Source organism: Cotesia glomerata, linkage group LG6, assembly GCF_020080835.1.
Source record: "Cotesia glomerata isolate CgM1 linkage group LG6, MPM_Cglom_v2.3, whole genome shotgun sequence".
NCBI classification, from domain to species: domain Eukaryota; kingdom Metazoa; phylum Arthropoda; class Insecta; order Hymenoptera; family Braconidae; genus Cotesia; species Cotesia glomerata.
Window position 1 is genome coordinate 2227081 of NC_058163.1, and position 16411 is coordinate 2243491.

At 25.8% G+C, this 16411-nt stretch overlaps 1 protein-coding gene across 4 annotated transcripts in view; it reads right to left on the reverse strand.

The window, feature by feature from the left end:
* Window positions 1-16411, reverse strand: part of LOC123267500 — a 54391-nt gene that overhangs the window by 16009 nt on the left and 21971 nt on the right. The window contains exons 1-2 of one of the 4 annotated variants that reach the window (XM_044732168.1): window positions 7722-7797; window positions 7037-7079 (exon numbers count right to left, since the gene is read on the reverse strand). The gene's annotated coding sequence lies outside the window, so the exon portion shown is untranslated. Of the gene's footprint in view, window positions 1-134; window positions 215-6408; window positions 6519-7036; window positions 7080-7721; window positions 7798-16411 lie in introns of those variants that run through there. The other 3 variants (XM_044732167.1, XM_044732169.1, XM_044732170.1) reach the window with 3 other exon arrangements.

Consider the following 16411-nt stretch of genomic DNA (forward strand, 5'->3'; position numbering starts at 1 on the left):
AAAATGACGTCGAAATTAAAAAAAACTAAAATTGCATTTTTTTTAAAAATAATTTTTCGGCACAAATTTATTTATTAAATAAAACCAATAAATTATCTGCTAACTTTAATGTCATTAAAAAAATGTTTACTTACACAAAAAAAAGTTTAAAATTTTTTGCCGGACTGCCGCAAAATTTTCTACTGTGCAACGATTGATTAAAATTGCGCCAAGAATTCCAACTAAATTATTGGAATTACTGGCTAGTATAAATTTATTATTATTATTTATTAATAGACGTGAGGTGTAATAAAATAAGTGAACAAAACTGTTGATTGGTTAATGTAAAAACGCCTCTCACTGGCTATTACGCCTCTCTATTGGTCTACCGTACTGCCGTACGACAAAATAATAAATGTCTCTCATTTTATTTATTTAAATAAATTTTTAATGCAAAGACGAATGATTGGCAAAAAATAAAAATTTTTATGTGATTAAAATAATTAATAATCTACAAATGGAGTAAGTAAGTAAGTAAGTAAGTAATTAACGATACGAGAGATAACGCGGTAAAAAATGTTGCAGGAATTTAATCAGGAGAATTAAAAATCCAAACATCCGCGTCGTTATCGGAAAAAATCGCTAAGTAATATCTAATGATCGATAGTTAAATGCAAAAAACTGTTCCGATCAAACTGATACGTTCAGACATTCACTTGAGTGCTACTCGGATAAAATCAGATATGTCCTGTACTACTGTCGTTACGCTATCGGATAATCTATCTTTAGTTACTACAATGTTGTTTTTTATAAAAAAATTTTTTTTTTTTTATAAAAACAGTTATGAAAATTATTAAAGATTTTTAATTATAAAATTTTGGTTAAATAAGGCATAAATTGTATCGTGAAAGACGGCGAAGTTTTAACAGCTCAATTTTTAATAAAAGACTTAACGCGGGTTTTTTAATTCTTGTCTATTTCTGAGAGACGCTTCCACGTGGGCGGCTGGAGAAATTACTCTCGCAATACGCGGTGAATCTTAAAGAAAAGATTTAAATAATAATAAACGCTAATGCCGAGAGGATTCAACTGGATAAATTCTGAGTTATAACTTTATTTTACAAATTTATAGATAAATAAAATAAAATTTTAAGATTTATTATCGGGGTGTTAACATTATTACTTTTTAAAATTGGAAAATAGCAATTTTTAAAATACACAGAAAAAAAGGTTCACTTGAGCCAAGAAAATATTTTTCTTCCTAATTATTTTCTTGAGCGAAAAAAAATTTTTTTTTGACAAGAAATTTCACTTATTCCAAAAATTAATTCTCGTGCTTTAAAAAATACGTATCTTGATCCAAGAAAATTTATTTAAGTCAAGAAAATCTTGTTTTGAGAAAATTCAGCCTCGAGCTCCAAAAAATTTAGTTCTTGATAGAAGTAAATTTTCTTGTCTTGAGAAAATTTCTCTCTTGCTCCAAAAAATTAAATATAAAAATAGAAGTAAATTTTCATTAATATTATTAATGATTAACATGTCAAATGGCAAGATCAAATAATATTTCATCATTTTTTTTTTCATTCAATATGTATAATTGCACGCTAACATAATATAAAATGGGTATCAAATATTCTCGAGAAAAATTTTCTCAAGGTGAGAAAATTTTTTTCTCAGCTGAAGTAGGTGGCGCTGCTTCCCTAAAGTATCTAAAAATCTTGATCAAATATAAAAATTTATTGTGTCAAGTATTTATGATAATTTGAATTAAAAAAAAATGACTTCCACCAAGAATAGAATTTAAAGAAAAATTTTTACTTCGGCCAAGAATTTTGTTCTCCAGTCAAGAAATTTTTCTTTCTCTTTAGTTTTCATAAAACCTCTTTTTTCAATATTCATTTGATATTTTTATATTTTTCCTAATTTATAAGGTGGAAGATTTTTTTATCTCTGAGTATAACTTTAAGAAAAATTAATTAAACTGGAAAATTTTAATACATATATAGATATATTAATTTATATATACTTGATTTTTTTTATACTCTACTTATTACACCGATAAAACCTATTCTACTTTATTATCTAGTTATTCAAAGTTACGACTTTTATTAATTTATTTCTAATAAGAAATTAGAAACTTGAGAAAGATATTTCGATAATAAAGTTATTTCATTTTTTACCAGTAGTTTTTCCAACAGCTTTGACATTTTTAAACTTTCCGCTTTGAAAATTAATTTTTTTTTAAAATACCAAGTTATTGATTGTCGGTGGAATTTTGAGAATAAGAGTTTTCATCAGATCTCCAGGTTTTGAGGTCCTAGGAAGCTGTTCCGACTATTCCCGGCTGGACGTCCGGCCGTGTGTATGTATGTAAATAAAATTTTGCCGTAGGATATCTTTAGAACGAATCAACCGATCGAGATGACCGACACGGCGTTCTAAAGTGTTCATTGAGACTTCGATCTGATTAGATTTTAAAGTCAATCGCCAGAACCCTTTCAAAGAAATTCAAAAAATAAAAACCAAAAATACATTTTTTTTAAGTTTTTTCTAAATAACTTTCTAAATATTTGACTAATCAACTCCAGACAGCAGAGACACTTTTTTGGACTTGAAAAACTAAGTTGAATGCCGCCAAGCAAGTCAAAATCGAACGACAAGTTCAAAAATTCTAGCCATTAAAAAATTTCTAAATACTCGTTTTTTTGAGATAACTTTTAAATTCTTCAATCCATCGACTTAAGACAAACAATTTTTGTACTTAAAAAATTGCGTTGAATGCCGCCAAGTAAATCAAAATCAAACGACGCGTTCAAAAATTCTAGCCATTAAAAATTTTCTAAATTTTTTTTGAGATAACTTTTAATTTTATTAAATTAAATATTTGTCTTCAAATAAATTAAATTATTAATAGTTAATAAATCCTTCCATCAGTGAACAAAAAAATTAAAATTTTTTTAAATGTAAGAGCTTAAAATTTTCTACAGATAATAAAATTTTCCAATCCAAGATTTATCAATACAAGCTAGAATAATAAATAGTATGATTGACACATATTTTCAAACAGATATAAAGATTGCACAATTAGATATAAATATAATTATGAATAAATAAATAAATAAATAAAGTATCAGATTAGTTTTGATTACTGGAAATGAGTAGGAGTAGATACTCATAGGTAAAGATATGTGTAGAGTAGTTTAACTCTACAGTTGTTAAGATCGGGACTCGGGAGCTTTAACTAGACATTATAACATTAAAACATAAAACATAACTCATTGATGATTACCGTGTTTCTCGGCATTTACGATTTACTATAAGCCTGTTAGTTCTGCTTATGTCGCACTATGAATATGTAGGCGTTTTTCATATTCACTCGTTTCACTACTGCTATTATAAGAGTTCATAGTTGATAGTTAATAGTAATAGCTTCTATTTCACATTCATGCACGACATTTATTAAGTCGCTTTACTATTTACTATTCAGTATCATGATACCCTACGCCGAAAAAATTACATCCATATAATATAATACTTTCACTTTATTGATTTCAGATTATATTTATTATCACATTGCCGGGGTCATTATTATTTTTACATTTTTTAATTTATTCTTTCAACGATTTATCATTTGAATTTAAATCTCTTGTATCATTAAAATCAATCAAGGCGGTATCATTTAAAAGGCGGTTGACCTGTAGGTCATCTTTGAAACCTTCTGCTTTTTTCGAGCTTCGCTCGAAAATTTTCTAACTAGTTGATTTTTAGCTCTTCGAGCCAAAAAATTCAAATGATTATTTAGAAATTTTTTAAGGGCTAAAATTTTTGAACGCGTCGTTTGATTTTGATTTGCTTGGCGGCATTCAACGCAATTTTTTAAGTACAAAAATTGTTTGTCTGGAGTCGATGGATTGAAGAATTTAAAAGTTATCTCAAAAAAAAACGAGTATTTAGAAATTTTTTAATGGCTAGAATTTTTGAACTTGTCGTTCGATTTTGACTTGCTTGGCGGCATTCGACTTAGTTTTTCAAGTCCAAAAAAGTGTCTCTGCTGTCTGGAGTTGATTAGTCAAATATTTAGAAAGTTATTTAGAAAAAACTTAAAAAAAATGTATTTTTGGTTTTTATTTTTTGAATTTCTTTGAAAGGGCTCTGGCGATTGACTTTAAAATCTAATCAGATCGAAGTCTCAATGAACACTTTAGAACGCCGTGTCGCTCATCTCGATCGGTTGATTCGTTCTAAAGATATCCTACGGCAAAATTTTATTTACATACATACACACGGCCGGACGTCCAGCCGGGAATAGTCGGAACAGCTTCCTAGGACCTCAAAACCTGGAGATCTGATGAAAACTCTTATTCTCAAAATTCCACCGACAATCAATAACTTGGTATTTTTTAAAAAAATTAATTTTCAAAGCGGGAAGTTTAAAAATGTCAAAGTTGTTGGAAAAACTACTGGTAAAAAATGAAATAACTTTATTATCGAAATATCTTTCTCAAGTTTCTAATTTCTTTTTGGAAATAAATTAATAAAATCCGTAACTTTGAATAACTAGATAATAAAGTAGAATAGGTTTTATCGGTGTAATAAGTAGAGTATAAAAAAATCAAGTATATATAAATTAATATACCTATAAATGTATTAAAATTTTCCAGTTTAAATAATTTTTCTTAAAGTTATTCTCGTAGATAAAAAAATCTTCCACCTCATATATTAGGAATAATATAAAAATATCAAATGAATATTGAAAAAAGAGATTTGATGAAAACTCTTATTCTCAAAATTGGACCAAAATAAATAACTACTACTTTTTAAAAAAATTAATACCTTCACTGATAGAAGGATTTATTAAATATTTTTTAACATTCAAATATTTATTTGGGAGGAAAGTACATTTATTAATAGTCAATAAGTATTTATTAATAGTTAACAAATATTTATTAACACACTGATAGAAGGATTTATTTGTATTAAAAAATCTTTGTTAATAGTTAACAAATCATTTATTAGAGACCACTTTTTAGTATTTATTACCTTGCTTGTTATTTTTATAAATTACTAGATACGGGCAAACCTGACTATCTGCGGGAATTATTTCTTGAGGATCTTGATACTAGACGTTCAGAAAGACTTGCAGTGAAGAGAAATAATGTAAATTTTAAAATGCCAAACTTTTCGACCACATATTATGAATTCTCTTTTGTTGTCACTTGCATTCGTCTCTGGGAAGAATTACCAGTGGACATAATAAGAGCGTCTAGTATAGAAGTCTTCAAGAATAAGATGTTTGATTATTTATTTAATTCAGATAATTAAGTAGTTTAGTTAAATTCAAATCAAAATATTAAGTGGTTAAATCTTCAGATTTTTATGTTTTAAACCATAACTATAAAAATTAAATCTTCAGATTATGTTTATATTATATTTTTAATTAAAAATTGTTATAAAATGTAAATGTAAAAATTGTTATATACGATGTAAATATGTTTTGCCAATTGGCCAGTTTGGCTTTGGCATAAATAAAGTTATCTATCTATCTATCTATTAAACAAATATTTCTTAGTATTTAAAATGATTTGTTTGTATTTAATAAATCTGATATTCATTTATTAAATATTAATAAATCTTTTTAAATACTAAAAAATGTTTGTTAAAGACTAAAAAGCGGTCTCTAATAAATGATTTGTTAAATATTAACAAATATTTTTAACTATAAACAAATCCTTCTATCAGTGCAGTTAATAAATATTTTGTTGAGTGAATTTGTTTCGCTTGCAATGTCATATAAAGATTGCTTATAAATAAAAATCTTTATAAATTATTTGCATTAATTATATTACATTATAATAACGTTTATTGTAAAACAGCAAATTCTATCACAGCTCATAATTATCTTTTATATTTTTAAATATTAAAAAGGTTAACTTATTTAGTGAATTTAATTATTATCTTGTATTCCAGCTGTAGAGTTATAAAAAGTGTCAAAAGAAAATTGCTATTTTTGCTTTTTATTTTAAATAAATATTTGTTAACAGTTAACAAATATTCATTAACCATTAATAAATATTTATTAACTGTTAATAAATATTTGTTAATTAACAAATATTTATTATCATCTAATAAACCGTCTAATAAATAATTTATTAACTTAATAAATATTTATTAAATCCTATTTTTAAAAAATCATTTATTAAGTTAATAAACCTTATTAAATATAAACAAATCCTTCTATCAGTGTAGAAATATTAAAATAAAAAAAAGTCCGAGCCCATAACCTGATAATAGAAAAAAAAGAAGCGATTGGTGTATTAAATATAATAAAAAAAAATTTATAAAATTGAAAAACCTCTTGTGATACTTTCACAATAAATTTGAATAATTATCTGGAACAGAAATAAAATAAAATAATAATAAAAGCCCCACCTTTGCCCTTTTATATATTCTATTGTTGTGATGATGTATGTATAATATTACTGATCGAATAATAACATTAAATGTTGTCGGGTGTTGTAGTACTAAGTGTAATGGAAATAATCGATGACAGACACGACACAAAGACGCGACTTGTATTGTCATTGCCTATATCAATCAAGTTATTTAAAATAAATGCTTTTTACAGCTCACTACCGAGTTACCGAGTATTTACTATTTATAATTTAATATTGAGTATTGACTATTGACTACTATTGACTATTGACATGCCCTGTTGACAAGATTGATTGTATTAGACGATTGCTACGCCAACACATATCCTTGATAATTTTTTACCTTTTTTTAACGTCTATAAGCTGCTAATTTTCAATCACGTCCGCCTGAAAAATCTTTATATATATATTTCAACATTTTTAATGCTTTATTATTCCTCTATGATCGATCGGTTTATTTATTTATGATAATCAACTTGTTTGGCAACTACTCATTAATTTATCATGTTTTACTGATATCTCAATCATAAGTTTCAATTATCGTATTGTTTTTTCTCATCCTGCATACTTTAAAGAGCTTAAAAATTTTTATTAATTATTAATTGAGATAAAAATGAAAAACTCACTTTAGTTTGTAGAATTTTCCCATGACTCTGGACTTGGTACTTTCTGAAAAAAATAAATAAATATAATAGTAAAAAAAAATTGTTTTTTAAAAAATTAGCAATGTTGTATTAAGAAATTAAATTTTTGTCAATTTTTTAGAAAAAAAAAATTTTATATTTCTTCAAATAAGAAATAAAGTAATCTATAATATTTAAGAGAATAAGAAAAATTTTGTGTCCAGGATAGTCATATGATAAAATCGGTTTTTTAGTGAAATTTAGTGTCATTGCAAAAGTTTTGATTTGAATTTGTGCCTTTTCAAGGTTTTATATCATTCTCACCGATAGTCAATTTATTATGATAAATATTTAGGTTGCATTCGAAAATGCTCTATTTCAAAATACATATTTAAGAAATGACCTATATTTTGTGAACTATTGACATTTTTAAAGATATAAGCTCATCCCGACATTACACTCATCGAGACCTTTCATTTGAGTACCCACATCGATTTTTCATATATTTATATATATTTTATATATGTATATATGAAAAATATATCAAAATGCATGTGGGTACTCAAATGAAAGCTCTTGATGAGTGTAACATCGGAATGAGCTTATATCTTTAAAAATGTCAATATTTAAGAAAGTACAGTGCAATTTAACAAAATTCATTATTTAACAAAGCAAGGTTGCTAGTTACCTTTAATGTTGCAAGCAGTAAAGCAGGGTTTTATTCACGGTACATAAGACGACATTATACTTGAAGTTTAAGTACGTGTAAATTAGATTCAGAAAAAATTATTTAGGCTGCATTGGAAAATGCTCTACCTCTAGATACATAATTAAGAAATGACCTTTTATCTTGTGAACTATTGACATTTTTAAAGATATAAGCTCATCTCGATGTTATACTCATCGAGACTTTTCATTTGAGTACCCACACCAATTTTTCATATATTTTATATATTTATATATATTATATATATGTATACATAAAAAATATATCAAAAATGCATGTGGGTACTCAAATGAAAGCTTTTGGTGAGTGTAACATCGGGATGAGCTTATATCTTTAAAATATATATTATGTATATATGTATATAAATTTTAATTTAGAAATGACCTTGTATTTTGAGAACTATCGACGTTTTTAAATATATAAGCTCATCCCGAGCTTACACTCATTAAGAGCTTTCATTTGAGTACCCATATCAATTTTTCATATATTTATATATATTATATATATGTATATATGAAAAATATATCAAAAATACATGTGGGGTCTCAAATGAAAGCTCTTGATGAGTGTATTATCGAGATGAGCTTATATCTTTAAAATATATATTATATATATAGATGTATATAAATTTTAATTAAGAAATGACTTTGTATTTTGAGAACTATTGACATTTTTAAAGATATAAGCTCATCCCGAGCTTACACTCATTAAGAGCTTTCATTTGAGTACCCATATCAATTTTTCATATATTTATATATATTATATATATGTATAAATGAAAAATATATCAAAAATACATGTGGGTACTCAAATGAAAGCTCTTAATGAGTGTAAGCTCGGGATGAGCTTATATCTTCAAAAACGTCAATATTTAAGAAAGTACAGTGCCATTTAACAAAAGTCATTATTTAATAAAGCAAAATTTTATTTATTTATAATTCACAATTACACGGCAGTCACGTAGTGACTGCAAAGTTGCCAGTTAAAATTAAAAGATAAAATTAATTTTTTATTTTATAAAAAATTAATTTTTCGTCAGTTTTTTAAAAAATTAATTTTTTTTTAACCAAAAAAATTTTTTTTTTCACTATAGAAATAAATTAATTAAAAATGATCAAAAAAACAAATTTAATATCCAATTTTTAAAAAATAATTTATATAACAATGGAGGGAGTTAATGACAAAATTAGCATTAAAATTTCGCGGTATGTCCAACAAATAACACTTAAAGATAGGTTGTTGTAATCGGAGATCTGATCACAATCTAAATGTCACCGTACATAGGGAACAGAGTCGCGAGCAAGTTCCATCTGCATAAATACTGATTTCCGCTATAATCCATAATCTCACCGGCATCGGCAATCAACGACGGTCAAGATAGATAGAGTAATAAAAATTTTATATACCTCTTAGTTTTTTATCATCATCATTCACGAGAGGATATTTATACGGTATTTTCATTTTTTTTTTTTTTTTTTTTTTTTTTTTTTCATTTATATTATCACAGTTTTTTATTCATTATAATTAATTCCGTTGGATATTTTATATAAATTATTGTTTCTTTTGATATCAAAATCGTGGAAAAATAATTATAAAAAATAAAAATTATATGAATAATTTTTAAAAAAATTACATGGTAGTTAAAGTTGGTAGCCAGCCGGACAGAGATATAAATCATAAGTGACTAGAAACTAAACTCAGCTTTCAAAACAATAAATACCAGTGTTAAATATAATCAGGCGCCATGTGTAATGTATAATGCCAATCATTATTAATTTATATGAAGGTACCGATATATATTACCGTATAAACATATACATATAAGCTATTAAATTGAACGTGTTGTCACGCGTCACTATCGCTGTACTACTTTACCTTTATTCACTGTCATTATTAGGATTGTTGTTATTATTATTACATATATGAGCCACCTTTTATGTTTTTATGTGTCATTACACATACTTTATGCATGGTTTATCGATACGTGACACTCGTGGTAAATCTGACATCAGTAAATGCGAATCATTTAAACTACTGACATAAATTACACTCTGTAATTAATAACAAAAATAGTTTTATTATTAGTTAAATTTTTAGAACATAAATTTTGATAAAAATTAGACATTTATATTTGAATTTTATAGAAAAAGAAAAATAAACAGTTGCTAGGATTCGAACCCCTGACTTTTGAGTTACTAAAAATCTATCTTACGGCAAAAATCAATTATTTCAAGCTTTCTCTCTGAACTAGCAATCAGCAGTCACTACGTGACTGCTGAGAATTGTGGAGTACAATAAATAAATTTTTGGTCAATTAAATAATGACTTTTGTTAAATTGCACTGTATTTTTTTAACTATTGACATTTTTAAATATATAAGCTCATCTTGAGGTTACACTCATCAAAAGCTTTCATTTGAGTACCCAGTTACATTTTTTATATATTTTTCATATATGTAATATGTATATAAATATATAAAATATATGAAAAATTGATGTGGGTATTCAAATAAAAGGTCTCGATGAGTGTAATGTCAGGATGAGTTTATATATTTAAAAATATTATTAGTTGATAAGATACAATTTCATTTTTTAATTATTGACATTTTTAAAGATATAAGCTCATCCTGATGGTACACTCATCAAGAGCTTTTATTTAAGTACCCACATGCATTTTTGATATATTTTTCATATATACATATCTATATATATATATATATATATATATATATATATATATATATATATATATATATATATATATATATATAAATATATGAAATATATGTAAAATTGATGTGGGTACTCAAATGAAAGGTCTCGATGAGTGTAATGTCAGGATGAGTTTATATATTTAGAAATATTATTAGTTGATAAGATACAATTTCATTTTTTAAAGATATAAAGTCATTTTGATGTTACATTCATCAAGAGCTTTCATTTGAGTACCCACATGCATTTTTGATATATTTTTCATATATACATATATATAAATATATGAAATATATATAAAATTGATGTGGGTACTCAAATGAAAGGTCTCGATGAGTGTAACACCGGGGTGAGCTTATATCTTTAAAAATGTCAATAGTTCACAAGATACAAAGTCATTTCTTAATTATTGACATTTTTAAAGATATGAGCTCATCCTGATGTTATACTCATCAAAAGCTTTCATTTGAGTACCCACTTGCATTTTTGATATATTTTCCATATATACATATATATAATATACATAAATATAGAAAATATATGAAAAATTGATGTAGGTACTCAAATGAAAGGTCTCGATGAGTGCATCATCAGGATGAGCTTATATCTTTAAAAATGTCAATAGTTCACAAGATACAAGGTCATTTCTTTATTATGTAGCTAGAAATAGAGCATTTTCAAATGCAGCCTAAATAAATTTTTCCGAATCTAATTTATATGTAGTTAAACTTCAAGTATAATGCCGTCTTATGTACTGTGACTAAAACCCTAGTTTACTGCTTGTAACATTAAAGGTTATTAGCAACCTTGCTTTATTAAATAATGAATTTTGTTAAATTGCACTGTACTTTATTAAATATTGACATTTTTAAAGATATAAGCTCATCCTGATGTTACACTCATCAAGAGCTTTTCTTTAAGTACCCACTTGCAGTTTTGATATATTTTTCATATATACATATATATAATATATATAAATATATAAAATATATGAAAAATTGATGTGGGTACTCAAATGAAAGGTCTCAATGAGTGTAATGTCGGGGTGAGCTTATATTTTAATAAATGTCAATAGTTTTTAAGATACAAGGTCATTTCTTAATTATTTATCTAGAGCTAGAGCATTTTTAAATGCAGCCTGAACACTTATTATAAATTAACTATTGATAAAAATGATATAAAAGTTTCTTATACTCTTAATAATATAGATTAATTTAAAAATGATAAAGTTTAGTAATAATTATTTCATTAAATAAAAATATTTAGTTGTAAAAGTTATGAATTTTCAAAGTAATTATTTAGACAGTTTATGGATTATATTGCGATGAAGATAAAAACGACCGGCTTTTTAAATTTCTCACAGTTATTAAGATTACTTTGTGTCGCGTTTCAGCTGCAAAGACAATTAGACACAGCGAGTTAGACATTGGGGATTTTATTAAAAAGATACTGGCAAAAAAAGGGTTTAATTTCCTCACGGATTTAAGAAGAATAAAATAAATAAGAGTTGTGGGCAATTGGCCTCGGGAAGAATTCGAAACATCACGTTTGTATTAGTCGAGGTTGCGCAGTTAATTTAACATTCAAACTCCCTTCATAATATTATTCTCGGAAATTTATTTTTATATTTTAAAAGTACGAATTTTTTTTAAAATGTATCCTGATTTTCATTTATATTGAACACTTACAGAAGGATTTATTAACTATTAATAATTTAATTCATTTGAAGACAATTATTTAATTTATTAAATTTTTTTAACTAATAAATATTAATTTGGGAGGAAAGTACATTTATTAATAGTTAATAAATATTTATTAATAGTTGACAAATATTTATTAACAGTTAATAAATATTTGTTGAGTGAATTTGTTTCGCTTGCAATATATGATATCAAGATTTTTTATAAATAAAAATCATCTTTATAAATTATTTGCATTAATTATATTACATTATAATAACGTTTATTGTAAAATACCAAATTCTATCACAGCTCATAATTATCTTTTATATTTTTAAATATTAAAAAGGTTTATTTATTTAGTGAATTTAATTATTATCATGTACTCCAGCTATGAAGTTATAAAAAGTATCAAAAGAAAATTGCTATTTTTGCTTTTTATTTTAAATAAATATTAATTAACAGTTAATAAATTGTACTTAATAAATTACTTATTAACTGTTAATAAATATTTGTTAATTAACAAATATTTATTAACATCTAATAAACCGTCTAATAAATAATTTATTAACTTAATAAATATTTATTAAATCCTATTTTTAAAAAATCATTTATTAAGTTAATAAAGCTTATTGAATATAAACAAATCTTTCTATCAGTTTATTGTAAGTTTTTTGAATACCGTTACTCAAAAAATTCTACTTTTAAAATTTTTTCTGACAGAAATTTCGATTCTAATCGCCGAGTATCTTCTGTACCGAAAAGGTATTAATTTTTAATGTATGTCACGATTAGCCCGCTAGAGTCGGTGAAAAAAAACGTAATTATAAATTCAAATAAAATTTAATCGGGTACTAAATAAAACTACAGCATGTCGGAATTGCTAGTAGGGCGGTTTCGAAATAACAAAAATCAACAAACAGATATATTTATATATTTATATATTTATCGGCATTTAAGTATCTAATTTATAAAAAAAAGTGTCCATGTTAACAAGCCGACAACTCCCAAAATCATCACATTATATTATTTTTCAATAAATAATTGATTAGAAAATTTTAAAATTAAAAACTCTTTAATTTAACACTTTACTTGGTTTAATTATCATAATTTAATAATTATCTGTGATTGGTAATTAAAAGATAAATTTAATTTAATAGTTATCAGTAATTAAAGCGACTTTTCTCCGCTTGGAGATCGAGCGGAAAAGTACCGATAGTCTTTTTGTTTTCTTTTAGAATCGCGGATTTGTTTAACATCCGACAGGTAAATTTCTGGCGCCACAGAACGGTATTACTTGTACCAATGTTTGCTAAGCTCATTAACGCAAATTATACTTTCAAGGTTTTGTCGGCTTATATTTTTGTAGGGGAAATTTTAAATCTGATACAATTATAATGTAATAATTTATATGATTAAGGGAATGAGACAATTTTGTCTTTAAAGTTTATTTAAATGACAAAATTAGTTTTTTTTAATTAAATTTAGTGTCGTTAGAAAGACCTTGACCTAGATTTGTGCCTTTTTGATGTTTCACATACTTTTCAGCAATAGTTAATTTATTATGATAAGTAGGGCCAAAATTTTTGCCGCAATTTTGAAATAAATAGTTCAAATTTTTGATATTAAGGCAAAAATATTAGTCCTATAAAAAATTTATTGAATAACAGTTTTTAAAAATTCAATTTTATAGAAAAGATGTTTCTTATATTTTTTTTTAAAAAACCAATATTTTCACTGTAATTCCAAAATTACACAGAAAAAAAAAAGTTCACTTGAGCCAAGAAAATATTTTTCTTCCTAATTATTTTCTCGACCGAAAAAAAATTTTTTTTTGACAAGAAATTTCACTTATTCCAACAAAATTAATTCTATTGCTGGGGAATTCCATGCAAAATGGGAAAATGACTAAAATTTTAAAATTTCTCTAATTCATTCTAATTTAGTCCTAATTTATTATAAAAAGTTTATATTTTACTAATTTGTAAAGAAAATGTTTTTTTAATCAATAAGAAAATCGATTTTTCTCTCTTAGTAACTTTTCAGCCGTACTAACTTGTATCCGGGTCAAATGTTGTATTAATATTTTTAACAACAAATTCATTTTATGTTTGTTATTAACTAACATATTAATTATTATAGTTTTAAGAACAAATTTTTTTATGTTCGTTATTAATTAACACCTAAGTTTATCAAGATCGTGTTGTCAGCATGCTAAATCCTTTATTTGTCTTTTTTAATTAGTTTTTTTAATTATCCAAAATAATTTATAGTTAAATATATAAACAATAATGTTTCTAAGGTTGAAATAATATAAAAGTCTTTTTAATAAACAACTTGATGTAGACATTTTGTACTTGTCCCACCAGTCACAAATGCCTGTCCCACCAGTCACAATAAAAACAAATTTTTAACTTCCCGCTAAGAAAATCAAAGATTTTCAAAAATCGGGAAGTTATTGTTTTCACCCCGTTTTGCAAAAATCGAGTTTTCATCAGATCTCGACGTTCGAAGGTCACAAGAAGCTTTCCTGACTATCCCCGCGAGGTTGTCACTATGTCTGTATGTGTGTGTGTGACTATGTGACTCGCTTATAACTTTTGAACGACTGAACCGATCGGAACGTACTAAACGGCGTTCTAAAGAGTTCCCTCAAACTTAGATTTCCTGAGAATTTGAACCGATTCGGACCGATAGATTTTGAGAAATTTTGAAAAATCTCAAAAAAAATAAGAAAAAAATCATTTTTGAAAGTGGTTTTTTTGGAATATCTTTTAAACGGCTCTATCGATCAACTTTAAAAACTAATCCGCCCTTAAGCTTGAAAAACCACGCCGATCGTCGCTAATCCGGTCAAAATCGGTTGATTCGTTCGAGAAATATCGTGAACGAAAGAAAACCGAAAAAAGTGTTTTTTTGACATAACTTCGTCATTTCTTCTCGGATCGTTTTTGATGATACAGAATAATTTTAGAACTTAAAAAACCACGTCGATCGCCGCCAAAAACGTGGAAATCGGTTGATTGGTTCGAGAGATATCCTCGATAAAATATTTGGAAATAAGTGTTTTCTTAACATAACTCCGACATTTTTTGGAATAACTTTTAAACGGCTGCACTGATCGATTTCAAAAACTAATCAGCTATTAGTATGAAAAAATTACGTCGATTGCCGTCAAGCCGGTCAAAATTGGTCAATTCGTTCAAGAAATATCATGAACGAGAGAAAACCAAAAAAAGTGTTTTTTTTGGAATTACTCCAAATTTCCTAGTTTTATCAATTCAAACTTGAAGATTCTTCATGAAACTAAAAAAATTGCGTCAAATACTGCCAACCGCGTGAAAATCGGTTGATTCATTTAAAAGTTAGTGCGGTTTGAAAATTTAAAAAATATTGTTCTATGATACTTATATCAGACTTTTGAGCTCGAAGAGCTCAAAATAACACATAAATTGTATTTTTGAGCTCGATGAGCTCAAAAACGTCATTAGTGCAGTTTTATGCACCTAGGTATGGAATTAGCGGGAAGTTGCACGGATGGCCTTCAGGGTCTAGCGTTTTTCTAATTTTTTTAATTGTTTCTACGTAGGTAATCAGTCTAATTCTTCATAATATTTAATGTTTGTAGGATAAATTTAGTATTGAGAGGGGAGTATTTTTTAAAAGTTTAGTGGTCGAACTGAAATTGGACGTTAAATATTCCGCGGTAAAAGAGAAGGATTTTTTCGATGTCCCACCAGTCACACTCAGTCAAATGATAATTAATTATAAGTATTCTTTTGGTTTTAAATATTCTTTAGTCATCAATTTTTTATGTAAAGTTCTTGGAGGAGTTTTTAATAGTATTTTGGTTCTATAAATTTGTTCTGTCACATTTGTCCATTAAATTATTAGTAATTGATTCTGTAATAGCACTATTATTTTTAAAATTTATTTAAAAAGTCCCCAAACTATTTATAGTGTCATAAATATCAAAGAATCATTAAGTTCGTATTTTATTAATATTAAAAATAGATAAAATACAAATTACACTGATAGAAGGATTTATTTGTATTAAATAATATTTGTTAATAGTTAACAAATCATTTATTACAGACCATTTTTTAGTATTAAACAAATATTTCTTAGTATTTAAAATGATTTGTTTGTATATAATAAATCTGATTTTCATTTATTAAATATTAATAAATCTTTTTAAATACTAACAAATATTTGTTAAGGACTAACAAATGGCTTCTAATAAATGATTTGTTAAATATTA